This window comes from Callorhinchus milii, unplaced genomic scaffold (assembly GCF_018977255.1).
Source record: "Callorhinchus milii isolate IMCB2004 unplaced genomic scaffold, IMCB_Cmil_1.0 Scaffold2, whole genome shotgun sequence".
In the NCBI taxonomy this organism is placed as follows: Eukaryota; Metazoa; Chordata; class Chondrichthyes; order Chimaeriformes; family Callorhinchidae; genus Callorhinchus; species Callorhinchus milii.
Genome location: NW_024704743.1, coordinates 106,988,861 through 107,012,513, shown reverse-complemented (window position 1 = coordinate 107,012,513; position 23,653 = coordinate 106,988,861). Strand labels below are relative to the sequence as shown.

General features: G+C 38.4%; 1 long non-coding RNA gene across 1 annotated transcript; it reads right to left on the bottom strand.

Annotated features, from left to right (window-relative positions):
• Positions 1 to 9,451: 9,451 nt before the first annotated feature.
• LOC121848143 lies at positions 9,452 to 23,422 on the bottom strand. Its single transcript, XR_006084873.1, has 3 exons — positions 23,400 to 23,422; positions 19,446 to 19,495; positions 9,452 to 9,687 (listed from the first exon to the last, which is right to left on the bottom strand). It is a non-coding gene; the product is annotated as an uncharacterized LOC121848143 (long non-coding RNA).
• Between the last annotated feature and the right edge of the window lie 231 nt (positions 23,423 to 23,653).

Sequence of the window (23,653 nt, the reverse complement as noted above, 5' to 3'; positions counted from 1 at the left end):
TGAGGAGCAAGGGACATGAATATATGTGAAGGTGCTATTGATGACTTCTGAGTCTTGAATGTTTCAGAAATTATTTTGAACCTCATTTGAACTAGAATATTGTCTGTAGAATATATTAAATGTTAAAGTTACTTTTTATCATTTATTGATTTGGAATGTAACAAGAAATTGTTTAAATATTCTGGTTCAAATTTCAGCTCTTACTCAGCTTGTAAGTAATGCTGATTCTTCAATATCTTATCATTTCAGTGTTGACCCAAAGTGTCCTCTATAAGTCAATGCAATATTGACTTATTGGCTATGCAGAGAGCGAGGACATTTGAGCAAGCTTGTAAAATGTATAATGGGTGTCAGTCTGGCTCATTTGGTTGCACTCTCACCTCTGAACTGGCTCCCTATCCTTCAGAGGATTCAGTTCAAGATCCTGGTCTTCACCTATTAAACTGAGGTCCCATCTGCCTGTCCAGATAGACGTTAAAGATCCCATGACACTATTTGAAAAGGAAAGGGAGTTTATCCTAGTGTCCTGGCCAACAATCCCCCAAATAAAATTGGTCACTCACTCCATGGCTGTTTGTGGGACATTACTGTGTGCAAATTGTCTAGCGTGTTCACCCATAAAATTCATACAGTCACATCACTTTACAGTATATCCTTTGGGATATCTTGATAACACAATAACGCACTATATCAAATGCAAGTATTATTATTTAATATATTGATCTGATTTTCAAATATATCAACAACAATAACTTGCATTTATATCAGCTCCCTTCATGTAGAATAGTGTCTCGGATATCTAAGTTTAGAATGATTTACTATATATTATCGCAAATATTTAAATGTTAGACTCTATTGGAGAATTATTTCTTGCAGTGAACTGTAAAGCCATTAATCTGTCATTGCTTTAAGAAGGGGTAAGTCATGTTAAAATGCAGCTGAATAAAATCAGGGATTGCCCATTCATCAACTGAATTTGATGTGTAGAAGATAAATAATACTCTAAAAGCTTAATAGAATATTGTTTAAACTTGTTATAGCACAATCTTCTTTGTGTCAATTACCAAATACTGTATGAAGAAAACTCTCTAGATCACCAATTATGCGGGTGGCCAAAACATTACAATTTTGGGGGGAAACTGCCTTTTGTGTATTAGTATGTTTTTAAAAAAAGGTTGGTTTTGAGCCAGCTGTATTGCTTTTGGGGCTTGCACTGTAACTTCTGTGCGTATTTAATATCTTAGACTCCACATGGAAACCTCTGAGCTGAATAACCAATTTATTGGAGGATAAACAGGGAGATTATCCCACCTCTTGCCGAATAATGCAGTGGCATGTAAAGAAGAAGCAGGTGAGATATCGGTCGTCGATTGCCCTCCGTGAAAAGAAATACTTCCTGGTATCTGTCCTGAAATTTCCCTTTGTAACTCTAAAGCTGTGTCCTCTTGTTCCTGTCTTTTGCAGGATTAACAGTTGAGTGGGAAGAATCCCTGATCTGCTTGACACAAGAAGATATATAATGGGAATAGAATACATTTGCTTAGAATTAAACAAGATATGTTTGAGAACTCTTTTGCCTTATTAAAAATGATTGAAAAGAAGGGAAGTTAATTGAACCAGACTGAATGAACAATCTGGCCAGCACCACATTTGATCCAATTGATTCTTTCTTACTTTTGGATTCCCCTTTGTCTGGTATATAATTAACAACTTAATTTATCACAAAGCTGATTTTATATTTTAATGATTTTAAAGGGAATCGATTCCCCTCCCTATTTTCTGGTTTCACATCCTCTTTCTTTTCAATTGATTTTTATCCTTTATCTGCAAGTAATTTTCTTTTCAATCTTAAACAGAAAATACACTTTTACTGCGTGAACATTTTTTCATTTTTTTCCAATATACAATGTGTGAATTCTCTAAGTAAAATCAAAAAGTTTATTGTTCAGTAATTTACAGTGTATCATATAACACTGGCAGATAAGAGAATTAATAGTTTTAAGCATTATCTTTCTTATTGGAATGTACAACCTTTTGTTACCGAGCCAAGTTTATGTCATGAGTGACAGCGATAAAGGCACTTAAAAAGGGTGTATTTTACCGCAGACAAATACTGGATTTTAGGGACAGTTTAGATCAGTCGTTATTTTAAAATAACACACACTTCCTTATACACTGTTGATAAGTCTGCTGACTTCTTCTAGCTTTTGGGTGTGTAATTGAAACTTCACAGCACAGTTCCTGATTGTTTCACTCTTCACAAGGGAATCTGATCCTCTCAGACATGTTGGTTTACAAATCTGATTACAGAAACTCCATGAGTGAGAGAGCTGAGTTATTCAGTGAAATTTTTCACTTCAGCAACACCAATGTAAAGAAATAAAATGTTATCTTTGGAAGTTACAAAAGAGCCATTAAGAAGAGCACATTACATCTGCATCAGGGACAAAATAGAAGCTTTCAAAATTATGAGGGGATTTGATAGAGTGAACAAGGAGAAACTATTTCCACTGGCAGATGGATCGGTAACCCGAGGACACCGATTTAAAATAGTTGTTAAAAGAAACAAAGGGAAGATGAGAATGTTTTTTTCACACAGTGAGTTTTTCAGAATGCATTGCCTGAAAGGATGGTGGAAGCCAATTCGTTAACTTTTAAGAGAGAAGTAGATAATTATTTTGGCAGGACAAGTTTGCAGGCCTATGGGGAGAGCGCGGGGGAGTGGGATTGATTTGGATAGCTCTTTTCAAAGACCAGGCACAACATGATGGGCTGCATGGCCTCCTTCTGTGCTGTATAATTGTTTGGTAAAAGCAAGCAGGCAGCAGCCAATTTTAACTCACCCTTGCCAATTTCTAACCAAAATTGGAAAAGTTAGCAGCTCAAATTACTGGGGAGTGAGTACCTGCATTGTTTCAATTGAACGAGCATGTCTGTTGTAATAATGCCAATTTAGCCATGATTTTCCATGAACGACACATCCCCAATCTCTTCTTCCCAGCGTGCAGTGCACCCTAGTACCCTGAAGACCAATCGTTGCCAGCGGGCTTTCAGATTCGACTAATAATGAGGTAAAGTTGGATGACCAGAGGTTCCAAGTCAGCAGCTTATTACATTTGCTACAGCTCAAATGAATTGAACAAATGAACCACTGTTAAGGAACTGCTTCCGAAGAGAGAGCAACCTTAATGAGCTCAATTCACAACAGATGTTGGATGTTTCTTCAGAGAAGAAACATTTCCAAATGTAGTTTAAAGTAAATGAAATTGCAACATTGTGAACTCGCTTTCCCCTTGGGTTTCTTCTGTACCTTTCACATGTTGTTAGATCTCGGCTCAGTTGGTTTCCTGTACCTTTGAAAATCAAAATTTCCTTGTAGCTTTAAATAATGATTCCCCTCTCACCCCCCTTTTAATGTACAAAGTAATCGAATTGTGTTAGGCTGGTTCAATTGGTAGGATTCTCACCTTTAAATCAGAAAGTTATGGGTTCAAGCCCCAAATCTGGACTTTGAACTCACAGTCTAAGCTGACACTCCAGTGCATGTCTGAGGGAGAGCTGCATTGTTGGAGTTGCCATCCTTCAGTTGAGATGTTAAAATGAGGTTCCATCTGACTGTTAAAGTGGACATTAATGTGATAACTCAATGACTAACCCATGACACCATGCAAAAAGAGAAGGGAGTTTCTGCAATATCCTGACCAACAATGCCCCAAATAAAATTGCTCATTCGCTTCATGACTGTTTGTGGTAAATTACTGTGCACAAATTTACTGCTGCATTCACCTATAAATTACATAGTTACCACACTTTACGGTATATCCTGTGAAGTGCTTTGAGACGTTCTCCTGACAGAAAGGGCGCTATATCAAAAGCATGAATTATTTTTCAAAAAAGAATGAAACAATTGTTCCAATCTTATTTTGCAAAATAATAAATAAATCTTGTTTTGTACCAGTAGGGGTGTTGTCTGTTCACCTACAAACACAGTCACTATACTTTACAATAAAAAAACCCTGTAAAGAACTTTAAGATGTTTAGTTTACGTGATAAAGTGCTATATCACGCACAAAGATTCCTTTTATTATAATATTCATAGTTAGTTTTGACATCTAGCTGTGTGGTTCTGCACTAAGTGCTGTTTATGCTAAATAATGTTCAAAGGGAAGCTAAACTAATTATGCAGACAGGCAAAGCAATGATTAACTTTATTATAGATACAACAAGTAATACAAAAAATGGTTATGGAATATGAAAATATGCAATGGTGACCAAAGGTGTAATTATAAATTATTTAATAATCGCCAAAATGTTGGTATTATCAAGGATTAGCAAGCATTGGGCTATCACTCAACAGCATTTCATAAGGTGGAGTCCTGTAGCTCAGTGGTTAGAGAACTCGCCTCACAAGCAAGAGACCTGGGTTCAATTTCTGGCAGGGCGAAATGTTGGGCAAGTTTCCTTACTCCACATGCCTCTGTTTACCGAGCAGTAAGTAGAAACCTGGTTGTTAATCGATTGGCAGATCGCTTTTCCAGGGATAATAATTCCTTCAAAAAAAATAATAAATTGATTACTTCAATACATGACTGTTTGTGGGATACTGCTGTGCACAATTGGCTGCTGCGTTCCGCCCATAAAATATAGTCAATTCACTTTACAGTATATTCTGTGAAGCGCTTTGAGATGTCTCGAAGACGTGATAAGGCGCTATATCAAATGCAAGGATTATTATTGTTAAACACCATGGAGAGCATTTCCGAGTATTGCCTGCAGTTCTGATATATTCATGAACCATCCTACATTCAGAACACCAATAATAATAATAATACTTGCATTTGATATTGCGCCTTTCACATCAAGAGAGTGTTTCAAAGTGCTTCACAGGATTTATTGTAAAGACTGTATATCTTGAAGGCAAACACACAGCCAATTTGCACATTGAACACTCCCACAAACAGCCGTGAAGCATGTGTCTCCTGACCATCTGTCGTTATTTCACAAATCTATGGCAAGCCTATTACTTTTAGTAAATATAAGATTATCAAACAAAGGAAACTCACATGTTTTTTTTAATACCTTTGCATATAGCCTGAATATAACCTGGAATACAGATAGCCCCAAAAATCAATCTGCCACAAAAATATATATCTGTATTTGGAGTAGTGAATTATTTTATATTTGTTCTGGTTTTACAGTGAATCAGTGCTGAAAGTCCATCTAAAGATAAGTCAGCATCTGAATTAATTTTCTCATTGTGAACTTTTGTTGAGGTTAATAATTTGAATCTTCAACATCGAACTCAAAGCCAAGGAGGTTTTAACTGAAAGGTTTTTTTTCCGGAAATGTTCTATTTGCCATATTTGAGTTCTGGCCTTTTCAATACTGCAGATGAGTGGAAGATAAGATGATTCATTGGAAGAAGTGGCATAAATGATATGAGCCTGCATTAGCTCATCTGCAGTAAAAAATTCTGACAGCAGAATTATTTTCTCCCAGAGTTAAGAGATCTATTGTGTAATTCAGGACACAATAGTATGGGTTCCGGTTACATCATTGTTATCGAACCTTCACTGCAAAAAAAGAGACACACCTACGCTTCAAGGCCTTAAGTCATTCGTGTGAACTCTTTTACAAGGAAGGAAACTAATTATTATGGGACAATGTCTAGTATTGAAAGACACTTTTCGAAGCAACTTTTCTCTTGTTAAGAGGACCTGTTTAACATTTTTGTTCCTTTTCAATTGGTGAGAATACAATAGCATCTTGGAACTATATCATGCCCTTCATGTAGGATAATGTCTCAGGGCATTCACAAAGTGCCGAGGAGGGGGGAGGGCGAAGGGGAAGGGGAATACTTAAAACATTGTTGTCAAGGTCTATTTCAGTATGAGGCAGGTTGAATGCAATCATTTCTATGATTCTATCACACGACTGTTTATAGGAAAATGGGAATTACATGGAATGAGAATTGCCATTCAGCCCATCAACCCCGATCCTCAGACAGATCGCCTGAAACCTAGCCTTATCATATCGCTCTACCATCTGGGGTAAAAAAAAACCCGAGTAGTAATCAAACAAAAACTGTAGAAAGGTCTTCCATCTCCGAGTCTCCGTTCTTCATATCTGACCTTCCTTCACAAATAACATTCCTTCCCCACCCCTCAGCAGCAGTATAGAAAACAATGCAACCTTTAAACTATTTGCTCAGCTTCTCTGCCTTACCCTAAAGAGTTTAACTTACGGTTTAAACTAAAAGATCAAATTAAGAGATATTCTTAAAAGAGATTGTTTTAATATCAACCATGAATTATCCAGAGGTGCAGGAGATGCTTCATAAGGGAGGGAATATTTAGAATACAAAATTACATTTATATAGCGGCTTTCATGTCGGGAGGACGTCCCCATTTAATGTGTGACATTTAATGTGTGATAAAGCGCTCTGGGTCCCTACCCTGCATGAGGAGTGCTATATAAATAAAGTTGTTGTATTTGCAGCAACATTTACAGTCTGTGAATTCCAATCAGTAAAGTCCAAAAAAAGGGTCAGCGAACAAAATGGCCAGCTGCTTATTTTGCAAACCAGAAGTTTCAATCAATATGAGGAATCAGGCTTGTGACTATCACATTGACTTGAAACATTCAATGATTAACCGGTAATAATACTCAAACCTTCTTCACATGTATGCGGATGACACCCAACTCTACCTCTCTGCCTCCACCCTGAACTCCAGGACTACTGGCGTCCTGACTGACTGCCTGTCTGACATCAAGTCCTGGACGAGGGCCAACTTTCTCCAACTCAACGTCAGCAAGACCGAGGCCCTCCTGATTGGCTCGAGCCAGCACCTCCGCACCTTGGGCACTGGCAGCATCAGCCGCCACAGCTGCACGCTCAACCTGACTAAGCCAGTCAGGAACCTGGGTATCTTGTTTGACTCTGAACTGTCCTTTCTCCCCCACATCCATGCCATCACCGGCACTGCCTACCACCAGGCTCCGTGACCCCATTACTCCCACCCTCGCCCGACTCCGCTGGCTCTCCATTCCCCAGAGGATCGAGTTCAAGATCCTCGTCCTCAATTTTAAGACCATCGATGGCTTTGCCCCCTCCTACCTTTCTGACCTGCTGACTCCCTACCAACCTGCCCGCTCCCTGCGTTCATTGGGCTCCAGCCTGCTCCATGTCTCCCGCCCTGCCTGCCCTACCATCGGTGGCTGGGCTTTCAGCCTTTCTGCCCCCACACTCTGGAACTCCATCCCACGGTCCCTTCACCTCGCTTCCTCCCTTGCCTCCTTCAAAGCCGGTCTCAAGACCCTTCTCTTCGATCGTGCCTTTGGTCGCCCTCCCACCTCTCTGCCTTCCCTTACCCCTACACCACCCCTTCCCCATGCTCAGGTCCCATCACCTGATTGTTCAGCGCTTTGGAACTTCCTCCCAATGTGAAAGGTGCTCTATAAATGTAATTTTGTTGTTGTTGTTGTTCCTTCTCCATCTTTGCTGATGGACACCTCTTCATTTGGTAAACAAGTTTACGGTTTTCCTGTTTGTTGTTCATTACCTTGCATTGGTTTACATTAAAATCCACTTCTCACTCTTCTACTCAATTGGTCCAGATCTTATTGTGTGTTGTTTGTCTTCCTTAGATGATTCATCTATCTAGAAAGATTTGTATTTTCAGTAAATTTTACAGTACTGTAATAAAAGGAGCCGGTAATGAATGGTGTACACAGCACATGGCAGAAATTTGCTTGTCATCGCTACCCCCCACTCCCCCCGCAGGTGGACCTTTATCTGTTTGTCATCACCTTCTGCTTCCTAATTCTTATCCAGTATTCGATCCAACTATTTAGTTCAACAATTCACTCAGATAGGATTAAGGAGCACTATGTCACTTTTGATGGAATTAATTCTACCACACCTGATTTTTACTTTTCCAAATTTCAGGAATTAAATAATAATAATCCTTGAATTTGATATAGTGCCTTTCACATCAGGAGGATACCTCAAAGCGCTTCCCAGGGTACACTGTAAGGTGGCATGACTGTGTATTTTGTAGGTGAAATAGAACACAGTGGTTAACAAAAGCCCATTTGAGTTTGCTTCATCCCTCCCTGTCAATCCTTGTAAATGTGCATGCAGTTTCTCTTTGCTATGGTTACTGTGGCAGCTACAATTTCATTACTGGTAATTAATTCCTCAAGCGGGTTAGTGTTTGTAAAGCCAGATGTGCTGTGCTTCTTTTATGTAAAATAGTTGATTCTCCTTACGGAGGTGTTTTGAAAATCTAACACTGAGTTACATTCCTTCCTATGGATTATATCATCTACAAAACTATCTAATGCGCCTAAAAAGTCTTGAGTAAAATACTTTATAAATAATCATTACATTTGATACAGTGTCTTTCATGTCTGGAAGACATCACAAAACACTTCACAGGATTGACTGTAAAGTAATAATAATAATCCTTGCATTCGATATAGTCCCTTATCACATCATTGAGACTGTTACAATTGAAGAATTGATTGATAGTGTATTTTGTGGGCAAAATGCGGCAGCCAATTGCACATAGCAGTGTCCCACAGACATTCGTGGATTGAGTGACCAAATTGTTTTTTGAGGAATTATTATCCACGGAAAAAGATCCGACATTCAACTAACAATCAGGTTCCTACTTCCGGCTAGCTGAACAGAGGTGTGTGAATTATCCAATTGCCTCAAGTATTGCCCTGCCCTGGAATCAAATCCAGATCCTCTCGCTTGCATGAATGCGTTAACCACTACGCAATGGGACTCCATGAAAAGTGTAATAACTGTGCTTTTGTGCAGGTAACCATTGATTATGAAGTCAACAAGCCATAAGCAAATCATTTTATTTTCAAAATAACTAGATAGTAACCAGTTATCAGACTAGAGCAATATTTTAGCAGATAAATGAAAGGAAAAGCAGATGCATGGAGTCTGAATGCTGTTAAGCACTAACAGCTCAATGAGTTCAGTCTTATTTAACATTCAATTTGACACCAGGTCAATACATTGATGCCAACCTAAATTCGCTATTTTATTCCTGGCTCTGACCTGCTGGAGGGAGATACTATAACATCAAACACAGATGCAGCTGGTGTTGCTCGGTCATTAGGTTTGTGGGTGTGCCAACTGCCAATGGTCCCATCTGCCAATGACAGAAGCTTCTTCCAGGAAAAATCTGAAATGTTGATTTTTAAAAACACATAAAGCTTATGATCATGATTTCCGGCAGCATTTCCATTGAAAAATGTCACTGCTTGCAACAAAGGTCTGTTGTTTTATAACATGGAAACTCAGAGCTGGTATCCATTACACCTGGAAGCCATTGTCTTTGCTGTCTAGTACAATAAATAGATTCCTTCCAGAGATCCATGGGGCACTGCACCTCGAGACGTCCTCCCGACGTGAAAGACGCTCTATAAATGTAATTTTTTTTGTTGTTTGCTGGCACTGAGCATACCAAATAAATCATGGAAATTACAGCACAGAAGGAGGCTATTAAGGCCTATACTAGTGCTAGCTCCTCTATTGGTGCTACATGTCCTAATCCCAATTCTCCGTTCTGTCCCCAGTGTGTCGTTTCTCTTCCAATACTTATCCAATTCCTTTTTTTTAAATGTAATGGTCTTGGCTTCAACACCACTTCTTGGCAAGGCAATCTACATTCAAAAGAGGATGAAAAAATAATAAATAATTAGATTCTGGCCAGAAAATAGCATTACAAAACCTCTATTGTATGTAGTGTAAAATACATTTCACACCTACTGAACCCTACTGAATTTGGCAATGGATTGAAATTGGATGCATCTTCACTTCTCTGCAGTTTAGACAGTCATTCTGCTAACATATACACAAGATACAGCTAAATCTAATCATCTTGTTATTGGTAGTATAATTTCTGTTGGCTAGTATATTTCTATTTTCTAACAAGAGCTCCAGGATGCCACCCTGCGTGAAGTGAGCTATATAAATGCAAGTTATTGTTGTTGTATTTGTATGGATTTAATCTGGTCTGAAAGTTTCACTGAGATGCGTCACATTAGGGTTAGGTTCAGGGCTGACACTGGGAGGACATCCCAAGGTTCTGCAAACAGGCATAAATTGCATACAGTGTACAGGATCTTGGCATAAAGTGCATTGTAACTATAGAGAGGAGTCTGAAGCTCCTCCTAAGGCTGATAAGGTATGTAATCTCATGACCTTCAAAGATTGAACCAGCACTGTGCATGTTTGAGGATTTGCACACCACATATGACCCAGATCCAAAGTGACTACTTTGCAGTATTCAGCATCACATCAGCCTTAGTTGCATCTCAGTACGTGTTGATCACCTGTTTGATTGTTTGATTATGGAGTGAACTTGAGAGTTCCCATTTATAACCTGGCCAACACAAGCAGGAAGCAATATTTTAAATGCAGTTCCCTATTACTCGGCATGTAACTGGAACAAGAGCGTTAGAAGTTGGAGCTATGCCCGTTGTACACAGGGGTTTATATGGAGAGTTGGGTCTCACTTATTGAACCAGACTTCTTTGGACTTATGCTGTATTATGCTGTATTGGGACGTCCTTCCGACGTGAAAGACGCTCTATAAATGGAATCTTGTTGTTGTTAAACTGTGTCAAAAAGTGGGTTCACTGACACTGTAGCAATTTTTCCAAGCCTTTCTTTGCTCCCAGCAATGACCTCAGAGAAATTCATAAGACACCTGCTCTTTTTTCTATCCTCTCTCTTTTAATAATACCCAAATTAAACTAGCCTAGATTAATACCTGGTTAGAAGTGGTTTAGCTATAATGAAAAGCTGGATAGACTCAGGCTATATTCTTCAACAGCAGAATAGTTTAAGGTGTCATTTGATTGAGAATCTTAAAATAATGAAAGGAATTGACAGGTTAGATTATGAATGTCTCTTGTTTCTGATAGAGGGATCAATTATAAGGGTACATAATCTTAAAATCTGAACAAAGACAGTTAGGATTGAGGTCAGGAGTTATTTCTTCACATAGAGGGTTGTGAAGATGTGGAATGCTCTGCCCCAGGAACTGTAGAGGCAGAATACATAAAGATATTTTTAAAGAGAGATAACTAGATACTTGGATAGCAGAGGTATTCAGGGAAATGGTGAATAGGGAAAGGCAATTGGATTAAAAAACCTGTGAAGATCTAAAAATCGGGTGGAATAGGCTTGAAATGCTGGATGGTTTACTCCTGCTCCTGTTTTCCTAGGTGGCCTGTAATATTATAGCATTTTCAGCACAGAAGCAAACCCTTTGGCTCATTATGCCTGCCCTAGTGTTAGCTTCCCCCTTTGAGCTATAGTATTTAGTTGGATCCCTGCTTTTTAACTGTAAATTTTCCATAGAATTAAAGAATTTGGACATCATTGAAATAGGCCATTCAGCCTAACTAGTCAGTACCAGTGTTTATATAATAAATAATCCTATAATCCTTGCATTTGATATAGCGCTTTTCACGTCGGGAGGATGTCCCAAAGCGCTTCACAGAACACACTGTAAAGTGAATTGACTGTATATTTGTGGGCGAACACGGCAGCCAATTGCGCACAGCAATGTCCCACAAACAGTCGTAGATTGAAAATGACCAATTTATTATTGTTTTTGGTTTTGGAGGGATTATTATTAGGCTCTGTGTGGAGTAAGGAAACTTGCCCAAGGTTTCGCCCTCTGCCTGGAATTGAACTCAGGTCTCTCACTTGCAAAGCGAGTGCTCTAACCACTGAGCTACAGGACTCCACTGGTTTATACCTCAAACAGTCCACAATAGTTTATTTTATGTAACTGTTCTTTCATTATTTTTCTTAAACTAATTCCCTTTTAAATGTTGCAATTGACTCAGTTTCAATTATCACTTCTGGTGATGTGCACTTTATCCTGAAACATTTTAGGCAACAATAATGCTAACCTTCCTTCTATGTTTCTGATGATAATCTTGAGTTTATGTAATTTATGTCAAAAAAGGCTCAATTTAAATAATAATTACTGTATTATTATGAAATAAACTTATATAAACTTGAAACCAGCCCTGCTTGTTGGGACAGATATCTCTTGTATTTGTTGGCTGTGGGTTTCTATATGGAATAAATTAGAATAAATGTCAACCTAGTTCCTAGCAGACATGGATTCACAAAACTGCCCTTAAAACTGCCCTCACAAAATTGGCAATCTCACTGAGAAGCCACAGGGTGACTGGCATTAATTAATTAATCCTTGTATTTGTTATTATTATTGATAATATTATCTTGCTCCTGGGATCACATTGAAACGAATGGGGAGGAGGAAGGGAATCACAGTGCTCTGTACTAACTAGATATACACATGAGGAAGACATGAATAGATGGGAAGGAGTAAACTGTGGGTGGAGACTCATGTGAGGTAAAAACACAAGCACAGTCTAGTTAATAATCCTTGCATTTGATATAGCGCTTTTCACGTCGGGAGGACGTCCCAAAGCGCTTCACAGAACATACTGCAAAGTGAATTGACTGTATATTTGTGGGCGAACGCGGCAGCCAATTGCGCACAGCAATGTCCCACAAACAGTCGTAGATTGAAAATGACCAATTTATTATTGTTTTGGGTTTTTGGAGGGATTATTATTAGGCGTGTGGAGTAAGGAAACTTGCCCAAGGTTTCGCCCTGCCTGGAATTGAACTCAGGTCTCTCGCTTGCAAAGCGAGTGCTCTAACCACTGAGCTACAGGACTCCACAAGTTGGGCTGAATGGCCTGTTTCCTTGCTGTCCATTCAATGTAATTCTATGTAAACTAACATTGTTGTGCTTAAATTGGCTGGTACATAATAATAATAGTCCTTGTATTTGATATAGCGCCTTACCATGTCTTCGAGATGTCTCAAAGCACTTCACAGAATATACTGTAAAGTGAATTGACTGTATGTTTTGTGGGCAAAACACGGAAGCCAATTGTGCTCAGCAGTGTTCCACAAACAGTCACGGATTGAGTTGCCAATTTAGTATTATTATTTTTTTTGAAGGAATTATTACCCCTAGAAAAGTGATCTGCCAATCGACTAACAACCGGATTCTTACTTACTGCTAGGTAAACAGACGTGTGGAGTAAGGAAACTTTCCCAACGTTTCGCTCTGCCGGGAATTGAACACTGGTCTCTCAATTGCAAGGTGAGTGCTCTTGCCACTGAACTACAAGATTCCACTACAATGCTACATGAATCAATATTACATTGGTTACAGGAGGTGGTGCTTTTCTGAGGTTTGGGCAGAGTGGGTAGACCTCTTCTTTGTATCTAACCTGCGATATACCTGACCAATGTACTGCATGTTTCATGTGGACAATGGGTGCCCCAAATGCACTGACAACCCTCACTATGAAGAGAAGCAAAATCACCAAAATTATAAAGGAAAAAGAATGACATAAACCTTCAGCTAATACACTACTTCCATCATCATTACCCTGTAATCTTTCTCATACTGTTTCCATTGTGCTCAGCTTGACTACTGCAATAAAGTAAAACTGCATGTAATTAGAAACATATATAATATATACATAAAAAACTAACAAGCATCTGGAAGTGTGGCCATGGCAGTAATTCAATCCCTGGCCACCGCTGATGTGAAATTACTATGGTTTTATTCTCACACTTTAGGACTTCAACCGAACCACTGAATGAAATAACTTTTTTCTGGTCAGCCAGGTGTCTGACATATACAGAAACCTAACACCAAGCTTAATAGTATCCAAACTAGATTGAAAGTTCCACATATGTATGACACATGGAAATTTCCCTGCATCTGAAATGCACACTCTCTCCCTCGAGAGTCGCACCGTGTTTACCTAACCCCAGGAGTATCAAGCACAGGTTGGCAAAAGCCAAGGGTTGGAGACCCCAGATGTGCATTGGAGTAACTCCTGGAGGATAACTCCATTTGAGAGCACCTTCTGGCAAGCATTCCACTGCTTGTCCAGATAGAACCATCCTATCTATTAGAGCTTGGCTTGCACGGTTAGCAGGAGCCGAGTGGGAAGAATCCCTGATCTGACATTTGAATTGCTGCCCTAGTTGAGATCAGCTAACTCAGAATAGATCAGGATTTGAACCAGCGACTTTCTGGCTTATACCACCTTCTCCTGCAGTGGGCACAAGGCCATTAGAGAAGCTTCGATTGCCATTAGATTTAAACTTCTTGGAAATGAGTAAAGTGAACTCCAGAGAGTTTTATAGCTCAACAGTTTATAATTGCTAGATTGGGCTGAAACCCAAATGTATGCAGTGGATATCTTGTGGTCCAAAAACACTAATAAGTCTGAATAAGCAACCACACTCACAAACCATTCTGTTCATCCAGTTTTCTGAGCTGGAATCCATTAAACCCATGTGGTCGCAATTTAAAATTGCAGAGTGGTACATTTCGTAACAGAGCAATGCTTTCACAGACACTGAGGTACTGTGCAAAGTTAGTGAAGAAACATAATGAAAAACAGCCTCTCTCACATGTAGGAAAATCTACATATTTGTGCAAAATCCCAAAATAAAAATCTCAGCTGCATTATTTAGTGAGAGTTTATGCTCTTATTTTATCTTTGATGCAATCCTCCAGTTCAACAAGTAAAATAGAGGAAAACTGTCACAGATTATGAGAAATCCTTTCAAATATTTTTGGACGAAAATTTTTCTAGCCATCAATGCCAATAGTTTTAAATGAATATTTTCTAATGAACTTATTATATATGTAACAAAATATTCTGGACTCAAATGAACTCCATAATGAGCGATGAACAAACGGCAGACGTTTACCAAACAACCCAATAGTGTCTGGTTCTCATTGATCGTTCATATGTTCTTTCTATGAGCAGGTCAAACACAAAGCCAAGCTATTCATCTATTAATGCAATGTTCAAGGGATGGTCCTAAAGAGGATTTAACTCGATTTGTTCCAGATACTAAAAAATAATAAAAAAAAGTAAGATGGAATGTGGCTTTTAGCCTGCAAAACAAGGGTAAAATAAACAAACTCTTTGACAAGATTACAGTCTGCAGTGGAGGCTGTGATCAGCTGCTTTTAGTCACATATGAAAGTCATATGACAGTCACAGTGAACAGAACTCTTGTAGATAAGAATGTGCTAAGAAGCACATATAAATTTAAATCTACAAATCTAAATTATGAAAGGCAATTATACTTTATTAGCAATCACGCATGTTAATGCAATGCAGCGTTGCAGAAAATCGCAGGTCAGGAATTTGTAAATTGCTAATTTCATTTTGCAATGTGAAAACTTTATAACTCATGCATAACAAGAAACGGCACCAGTGAGTTCTGAATGTTCCTTGTAACTAAAATAACCTAGCAGTGCAATTGTGCAGTGTTTCATTTAACATATTTGAATATTATTTAAATCACGGAAATTATAATTATTTCTGGCCTTTTTGTTCTCATGAAGAAAATCATCTCTTTTGCAGTTAACAGTTGAAATCTTGTGCTGGAGTATCGATTCCTGGTTTATCTCTAGCAAATGCTTCAGAATAGTATTGTTCCCAAGGGGAGCTTAAGCCTTACTCAGCCACCTCATATCCACTGGAAGTTTGAAAGCTGTCTAGGCTGACACTCCAATGCAGTGCTGGGAGTGTACTGCTTGATTAGAAGTGAATTCCTTCAGATCGAATGTTAAAGATCCCATGACTGTTTGAAAAAAGAAGCAAAATTCTCCTAGTACTCTGGCCAACAACCCAAATAAAATTGGCCCTCTCTACATGACTGTTTGTAGGATGTTGCTGTGCATAAATTGATGGCCGCATTTGCTTACAATTACACTTCGGTGCTTTTATTGCGTTACAGAGTGATACATAGAGGGGAGTAAGACTTCTTATAAGTTATTTGATGGGATGATTTTTTGTGAACTAGTAATTGGACAGACCTTGGCAGTGTGAAAATCCTAGGTGTATACTCTTATCACCAAAATCCATCAATCTACAGATTGGTGGAGATTAATCCACCAAGACCTGTGAATTTATGGATATTCATTCAATTGCTCCTTGAATGGGAGGTGTGGCACAGGCAATTCAGATCTGGTTGTGCAGACCTTTGCATGTAGTGGATTTAAAAAGGTGATTTTCAAAGAGCTGTAACATAGAATCATAAAATCCTAGAATCATAAAATCCTACAGCACAGAAAGAGGCCATTCAGCCCATCGTGCCTGTGCCTGCTCTTTGCAAGAGCTATCCAACTAGTTCCACTCCCCCGCTCTTTCCCCACAGCCTTGCAACTTCAAGTATATATTGAATCTGCTTCCACCACCCTTTCAGGTAGTGCATTCCACATCGTAACAACTCACTGTGCAAAAAAAAATCTCTTCATCTCCCCTCTTGTTCTTTTGCCAATTACCTTAAATAATTTTCAAAAACATTTTCAATTGTATGAAGTATCAGTAGCAGAACTGTGAAAAATTGCATGAACATACATGTAAATAAGCAATATATTTATATTGTAAAGTTCATGGCAGCTAGGACTACAGAAAGTCAGAAAGAAATCTTATAATGTTACCTTGCCATAATAATGAAGATGCTGGAATGTTGTGTATTCTATATAAAAGTATAAGTTTAGGAATTTATTTTCCACATTAGACTCATGAGGCCCAAAGTGTTATCCAGTCTTAGTCTATAAGATCATTTTGTCATAACTTTTATGATTAAGCAGAATTGTGAAAAAATCTTAAATTCGGTCTTAATGTGGAAGCCGTCAGGTGTTCTTGGAAAGAAACCAGATTCCACATTAACACTGAATTTAAGAACTTTTCACAATTCTGTGTGGTCTTAAATTTTACGATAACATGGTCTTACAAGCTAAGACCAGATGCAATTTTGGGCCTATAAACTACTGCATTAGCAAACAAGTACAGTACCACCCAACTTGGTCATATAGTTAGTGGGAAAGTATTGGGTTTTGAATGTCACACTGACCTACTTATTAAATGTGGCAATTCATTACTGTGACATTTGTTGTGCAAATCATTCCTGGGAACAAGTTAATTGCTTTTTTATAGAGTACATTAGGTGTGCTGTATATCGGATTTTAGAGATTTTATAATTTTTGTGAAGTGAGATTTCAGATTATTTCTGCCAGAATGGCCAATGACTAGCTCTCTGTGCCACAGGTTTAATTGCAAAAGGAATTGTGTACGGATTCTACTACTGAATGAAGTAAGGTAATTCAATTCAAAGTGTATTTTGTAGGTGAACAAGGAAACAATTTGCACACAGCAATGTTCCACAAACAGCTATGAAATGAACGATCAATTTTGATTGCAGATATCGGGAGAAACTCTCTTTTCGAATAGGGCCACAGTATCTTTAATGTCCACATGAATGGGCAGAACTTCTGGCTTAGCAATGCTAGTGATATCATCTAAGCAATGCTGGACTTCCAGCGCAATCCCTTGATTTTGTCAGGCAAGTTTTAGTCGCACAAAAGTACTCCTTCAACAATTAGAACAAAAATCCTCACATAATAATTATGCTGAAATGCACCATTCTGTAGTCAGTAACACCAACTATTGAGGTTCACGAGGCCAAAAGTGAGAATGTGGCCCTGTTTGCTTTACTTTCTTCTTCTGAGTCCATTCCTGCTATGGGGACAGATATAATACTGTGGTACATTAACAATAATGATAATAATTCTTGCATTTGATATAGTGCCTTATTACTTTGTCAAGATGTCTCAAAGCGCTTCACAGAATAGATTGTAAAGTATATAAAAAGGCTATATTTTGTGCATGAAACGCGGCAGCCAATTGCACAGTGTCCCACAAACAGTTGTGGATTGAATGACCAATATATTTTTAAAGGATTATTACCCACAGGAAGCGATCTGCCAATTGACTAACAACCAGGTTCCTACTTATTGCTAGATAAACAAAAGCATGTGGAGTAAGGAAACTAGCTCAAGGTTTCGCCCTGCCCGGGAATTGAACCCAGGTCCTCTCGTTTGCAAGGCGAGTGTTCTAACCAATACACAACAGGTTTTGCTGGGCTCCACCAGACAGAAGCTTTCCCTCAACCCTTCTGATATGCAATTGTATACTGAAACCTCAAAATAAGTACTGAGAAATATTTTTCTGGATTCCCTTTTAACCATCCTCCATAGAATTTTACGATTATGTGGCCTTGTTTTGGATTCCCATGTACATTCCCCTTTATTATGTCAAACACCTCAGTCAGATCATTTCCTTTATCAGATCACTCCTTAACCTCCTCGGATCTGGGGAATATATCCCAAGTTTATTCAGGCTTTCATCATTTTTCATTGTCATTCTGATTGTCAAACAGACTGCAATTAGTGATCACTTGAGTGAATGTGTAAATTGTGTGCTGTGGAGAGTTTGTCAGTTCTGATTTCCTGCCTGCTACATATTTAATAGAAAAGTTTTTGGAGGAGGAAAAATGTAATCCTTTCTGTCTCACAGTAGTTATTATGTTTTTCTCACATTTTCTCACACCCTGTGAGGTCTGAACTGTTTGATTCCCTTAGAGCACTATGTGTATATAGAAGGTCTTTGCAGTTCATCTCGTTACACCCATTACAAGGCAACGCATTGACTTGTGTAAATATTGCTCTTTTCTAATTTCAGTGCAAGCGCAAAAACATTCAGAGTGGAAAATAAATAAATCTGGACGTCAGCCATGAATAAAAAGGAGGAAAAAACTAAATCATCTTAAACCAAACTGGCAAGAGCATTAAAACACAAATATTAAAAGATTAAAGCACAACTATGATTGTAAAAGAATACACAATAACAATTTCTGAAGTAAACCGTCAGCTAGTTTAGCCAGCTTGTCTGATTCCAGACGAGATTCCTTTGATTATCTATCTCTAGATAATAACCCTATAATAATCTTTACATTTGGAGTAGTGCCTTTCAAATCAGGAAGGCATCTCAAAGCGCTTCACAGGGTATACTGTAACCCTGAACAAATGTGGCTTTGCCATCATGACCTTTTCTACATTTCTCAAATACCCTGAGTAAACATTTAGAAATATAGTGTCTCACAAGTTAAGCTAAGTACACTAATAAAATTAGTTTGTTAGCTGTTTGATCTTTTATAAAGTGACACTTTTAAATTCCCGGATCATCTCAGTCAAAGAGGCAGAAACAAACCAGGACTGGATTACACTGATGTATTTTTTTCTCCATTTTCTACATGTTTACACCAGTGTTTCTACTGTTTTGATGAAATTGCTTTGATAGCGCCTTGGAGTGCTGTATGATGGTGGGGTTGAGCGCCGAGCAACGGAGGAGGGAGAGGCGAGCATAGATGCAGTTGAAGAGATAGGTCTTCAAGGCACATCCATCACATCAGGACAGTCCTCCCAGAGGAAGTAAATCTGAAAACAACTGACCATAAATGATTGTGCATTTCTTACCAGTTGGCCAAAGTTTTGGAGCAAGTCATCTTTTTTTTTTGCTTGGAGATCTAGAAGACAATAAAGAACAATGTGGAATTAATTGAAGCATAGTTACAGATTTGGAGATTCTAAATCTGAAATAGATTCTTACCATTATAATTTGTGTTCATCTAACTTCCACCTTGCTGGCTTCCTCTCTTTTTGAAACCACATTTATATGGAAAGCAGGATGCAGTTGGGAAATAATCAATCTACTGAGGCACAGGATTTTATTATCTGGGCTGCCCAGATCACATGCCGGGCTGGAAGGAATTTCATTTACACACATAATCAGGCTTGTGCAGGCAAGCACCATCGTTCATCAAGGTAACTTGAATCAACTACTCTTGTTTTATTCACAGCACATCCTAAATTAATAGTAGGCATCTTACTTTACAGAAGCTGTACATTGCTGAATCTAGGAACTATGCATAGACTCCTGACCTGAAACTACGTGCCAAGCCTCAAATCACCATATTCTCTTAATATCTGGCAACAGTTATGTAACAGAATTTATGTACATCTGTATCTCAGTATGATAGATGAGAGCATGAAAATAAAGGAGTGAAAAGCAGTCAGTCATTCAGTGCACCATGTCATTCCAAGTTCTTATCAAAATCCACCCAGTCTGAACACATTTTTTTTTAATCATTTGTCTATTCCAAACCCATGTCCTTCTCAGGAATCGATCCAGTTCCCTTGTTATGCTTCATTATTTATGCATTCTATTCTATTCCATAAAACGATGCAAAAAAAGTTGCTTCATCTTACATTTAGTTCAGGGGTTTTAATTACATCTTCTAGTTCTCCTATCCTGATTTTACACAATATCTCTCTGTACACCCACCTTATACATTCCTTTCATTTTTGAAAAGGACTTGAACCCTCAATTTGTAAAAAAAAATTGACGGGAAGAGTTCCAGAGGTTAGGGGCATAGTAACCGAAAGCTCGGACAACAATGATGGCATGGAGGGCGTGGGGGATATGCAGCGGAATTAGCCGAGGGAAGGGAGCAAGCAGAGAAGTGGGGTAGAACATCAGAGAGATAGGGAGGTGTTACTGTGTGAGGGGATTTATAAGTGAGGTTGAGGACCTTGAAGTCGATCTGTTGGAAGACAGGGAGATGGTGGAGTATGACGAGCAATCGATGATGAATATGCAGAGTTTGGTGCAGATAAGGATGTGGGTGCCTGAATTTTGAAGGAACTGGAGTTTATAGATTATAGAGTTTATAGAAACCGGCAAGGGGTCTGTTTCAAAAGTCTAGGTGGGAGGTAACAATTTCCTTGTTGACTCATCGTATATAAAGATGAGACTTTTATCCTGTAATCATGTGCTCCACTGCTAATGCCTTCACACATTACATCTCTCTATCCTAAATGCCCAATTCCTAAACCTCTCCAGATTTCTGACATAGATCCCTTCCCTGTGAACAACCTGCATGATCATCAAACTTAGTGATTGCACCATTAATACCTTCTCAGACCATTGGGGAATATTGTCAACAGAAGCGGTTCTAGGATTAATGACACAGTAGCCTCTGGCCACAGTTAATCATTGAGAACATCCACAATTGATCACGACCTTTGTTTAGTAGCCAATTCATTCGCCAATGAACAACATTCTCTTTTATCCCAAGAGCATCCGATTTAGCCACAAATCTTTTACGAGGCATCAACTGCTCTGAAAGTCAAGATATCTATCATCCACCATCTTATCATTAGCTGTTACCCATGCAAATAATTCCAATAAAATAATTAGAATCCACCTTTTGTAATACTCTGTTGCTTTAGAATAGTTTCTTTACTCATAAAAAGCTCTCCAGATACTACTTTTTATATTTAGATTTCAATGTTTTCCCAATGAGAACGAACAGAACTATAATACTAAGGATCAGATTTCTGATCTTTATCATTAATATAATATTCGATCATCAGTTACCTAGCAGTAAGTAGGAGCTCAGATGTTGGTCGATTGGCAGATCATTTTCTAGGGGTAATAAACCCTTCAAAAAATAAATGAATAATAATTTGGTCACCCAATCCATGACTGTGGGACACTGCTGTGCGAAAAATGGCTGCCGTGCTTCGCCGACAGAATATACAGTCAATTCACTTTGCAGCATATTTTGTGAAGCGCTTTGCGATGTCTCGACTATGCGATAAGGCACAATATTAAATGCAAGGATAATTAATAATCATCTGTTCTAAAATTTCCTGCCTTTCTACTGGAACCAAAACATTACCATTTTGATGCCATTGGAAGGACACCATTAACCTTATGCTTTGGTTGACAAGTGGATTATTTTTGCTGGTTACTAAATAGCAATTTTCAGATAGAGGAAATACCACCCTCTCATAGTGATCAATGGTTTGCTGCAGAGAGGCCTCAAAGGGGAAGAAAATATATAAATTTGTAAACTACTAAATCAGTGCATTTTATGAGTCAGGTTTCTGCTTGGTGAGCTCTGGGAGTAAGAATTGATTTCATTGCAAACATGTCACTGTACACTCCTCAGAAAGGGTTCTGTCACCTTGAATGCAAGAAGGAGATGCACTCTAGTAAAAAAAAGTCTTAAAACAACCTAAGCTTGCTTTGAGCTATGTTTGAGCTTTTGAGCTATGCAATGCATTCATTCAATAGTGTTGCAGACTATGATGGACGGAGTTTGACTCCTTCCCTGAATGTATTCTGATATTCATATATAGTGGTGCAAAGTGGGGTACGTGATGTGATAAATGATTATTGGTGAGAATTATCACATTTCATAGGATCGGTCTGGATGAAGAAGGCTTTTCAGCCTGTCTGATCTCCATGCCTCCAGAACATCTATCCTACTGTCCTCCCATCACAGTATCAAGCTGCTTTTTAAGCAAGTCTAGTGTCTAGTCCTGTTTATGTGCAGATCCCAGGATTTCAGTTTTGTTTCAGGAATACTTCCTCAAATCAACTTTCTAAATTTAAATACATTAAAACAGATTGAAAATATTTGAACAGATTTATAGGCGATAGCCATATTCGATACTAATTGAAAAGAGTGTTCTCCCGGTGTTCTGGCAAACAATTCCCATGAAACAAAATGGTTATTTTCCTCATTACTGTGATTACCTAGATTGGAACATTACTGTTTGCAAGACATTTCTGCATGCAAATTGATGCATTTCTCTCTCTCTCTCTAAATATAAAATAACTGCACTTTACAGTAAATCCTGCGAAGTGCTTTGAGACATTTTGATGCTGTGTTAAGGCATGTGTGTGCTGTGCAAGGATTATTATTCTTATACACAAATAGCTTCAATCCACAAATAATTGATTTGCAAGCTACAAATTGCTGATGCCACAGCTGTTCTAAGTGTAAAGAATCAATGAATTGTTCCTAACCTGTTCAGAAACACGATCGTACTGTCTCATGGTACAGATTTTAAAAGTTAAAACTATTATATTTACTCAAACTGACTGTTGATAGAGAAATATACAACTTAGAATTGCCCTATTTAGGAGAATTGGAGGTTATTAATTGCAGGACATTATACAACACTTGTCACATTACTTCCACTGACAGCGATTTGCCAATGTCATCCCCCTCCAGCTAAGAACAGTGCAAAAGATTTTTGTATAAATTTGTATGGAGATGGTAGAGAATATCAGAGGCCTTGATATATGGAATAGAAATTTAATAGAATTTGCAAAAGAACTAAGAGGTACTGAAGAAAAGTGACAAATCAGAACTATCAAAATAGCTGATAGGTAATAAAACTATCTAATTCACTTAATATTTTGTTCATGAATATTTAAATAGTAGTTAGAAAATACGCAGAATCATTGCCCAAAGAGACAGTGTTAGTTAAAAGCAAACCTGGGATCTGGGGTCTTTCTCATTTGGAAGTGTTCACTCTTCAGACACTATCAAAGCCAACCTTTGTGTAACTTACCAGCAGACATGGTGTTGCGGTCCAGTGAAGATTCCCTGCCAAACCAAAAGAGAAACTGAACTCAGACATCAGGAAGTTTTTCTTTATTCAGAGGGTAATTCGTGACTGGAATGTGTTCCTGCAATGTGAGGTTGAAACCAGCACACTGGACTCATTTCCACACTGGACTAAAACAGTTAGATGTTGTGATGGGAAGATGGGCATTTTGGAAAGATGTGATCAAAATCCGAAGGGATTTTCAACCAAACCAATCT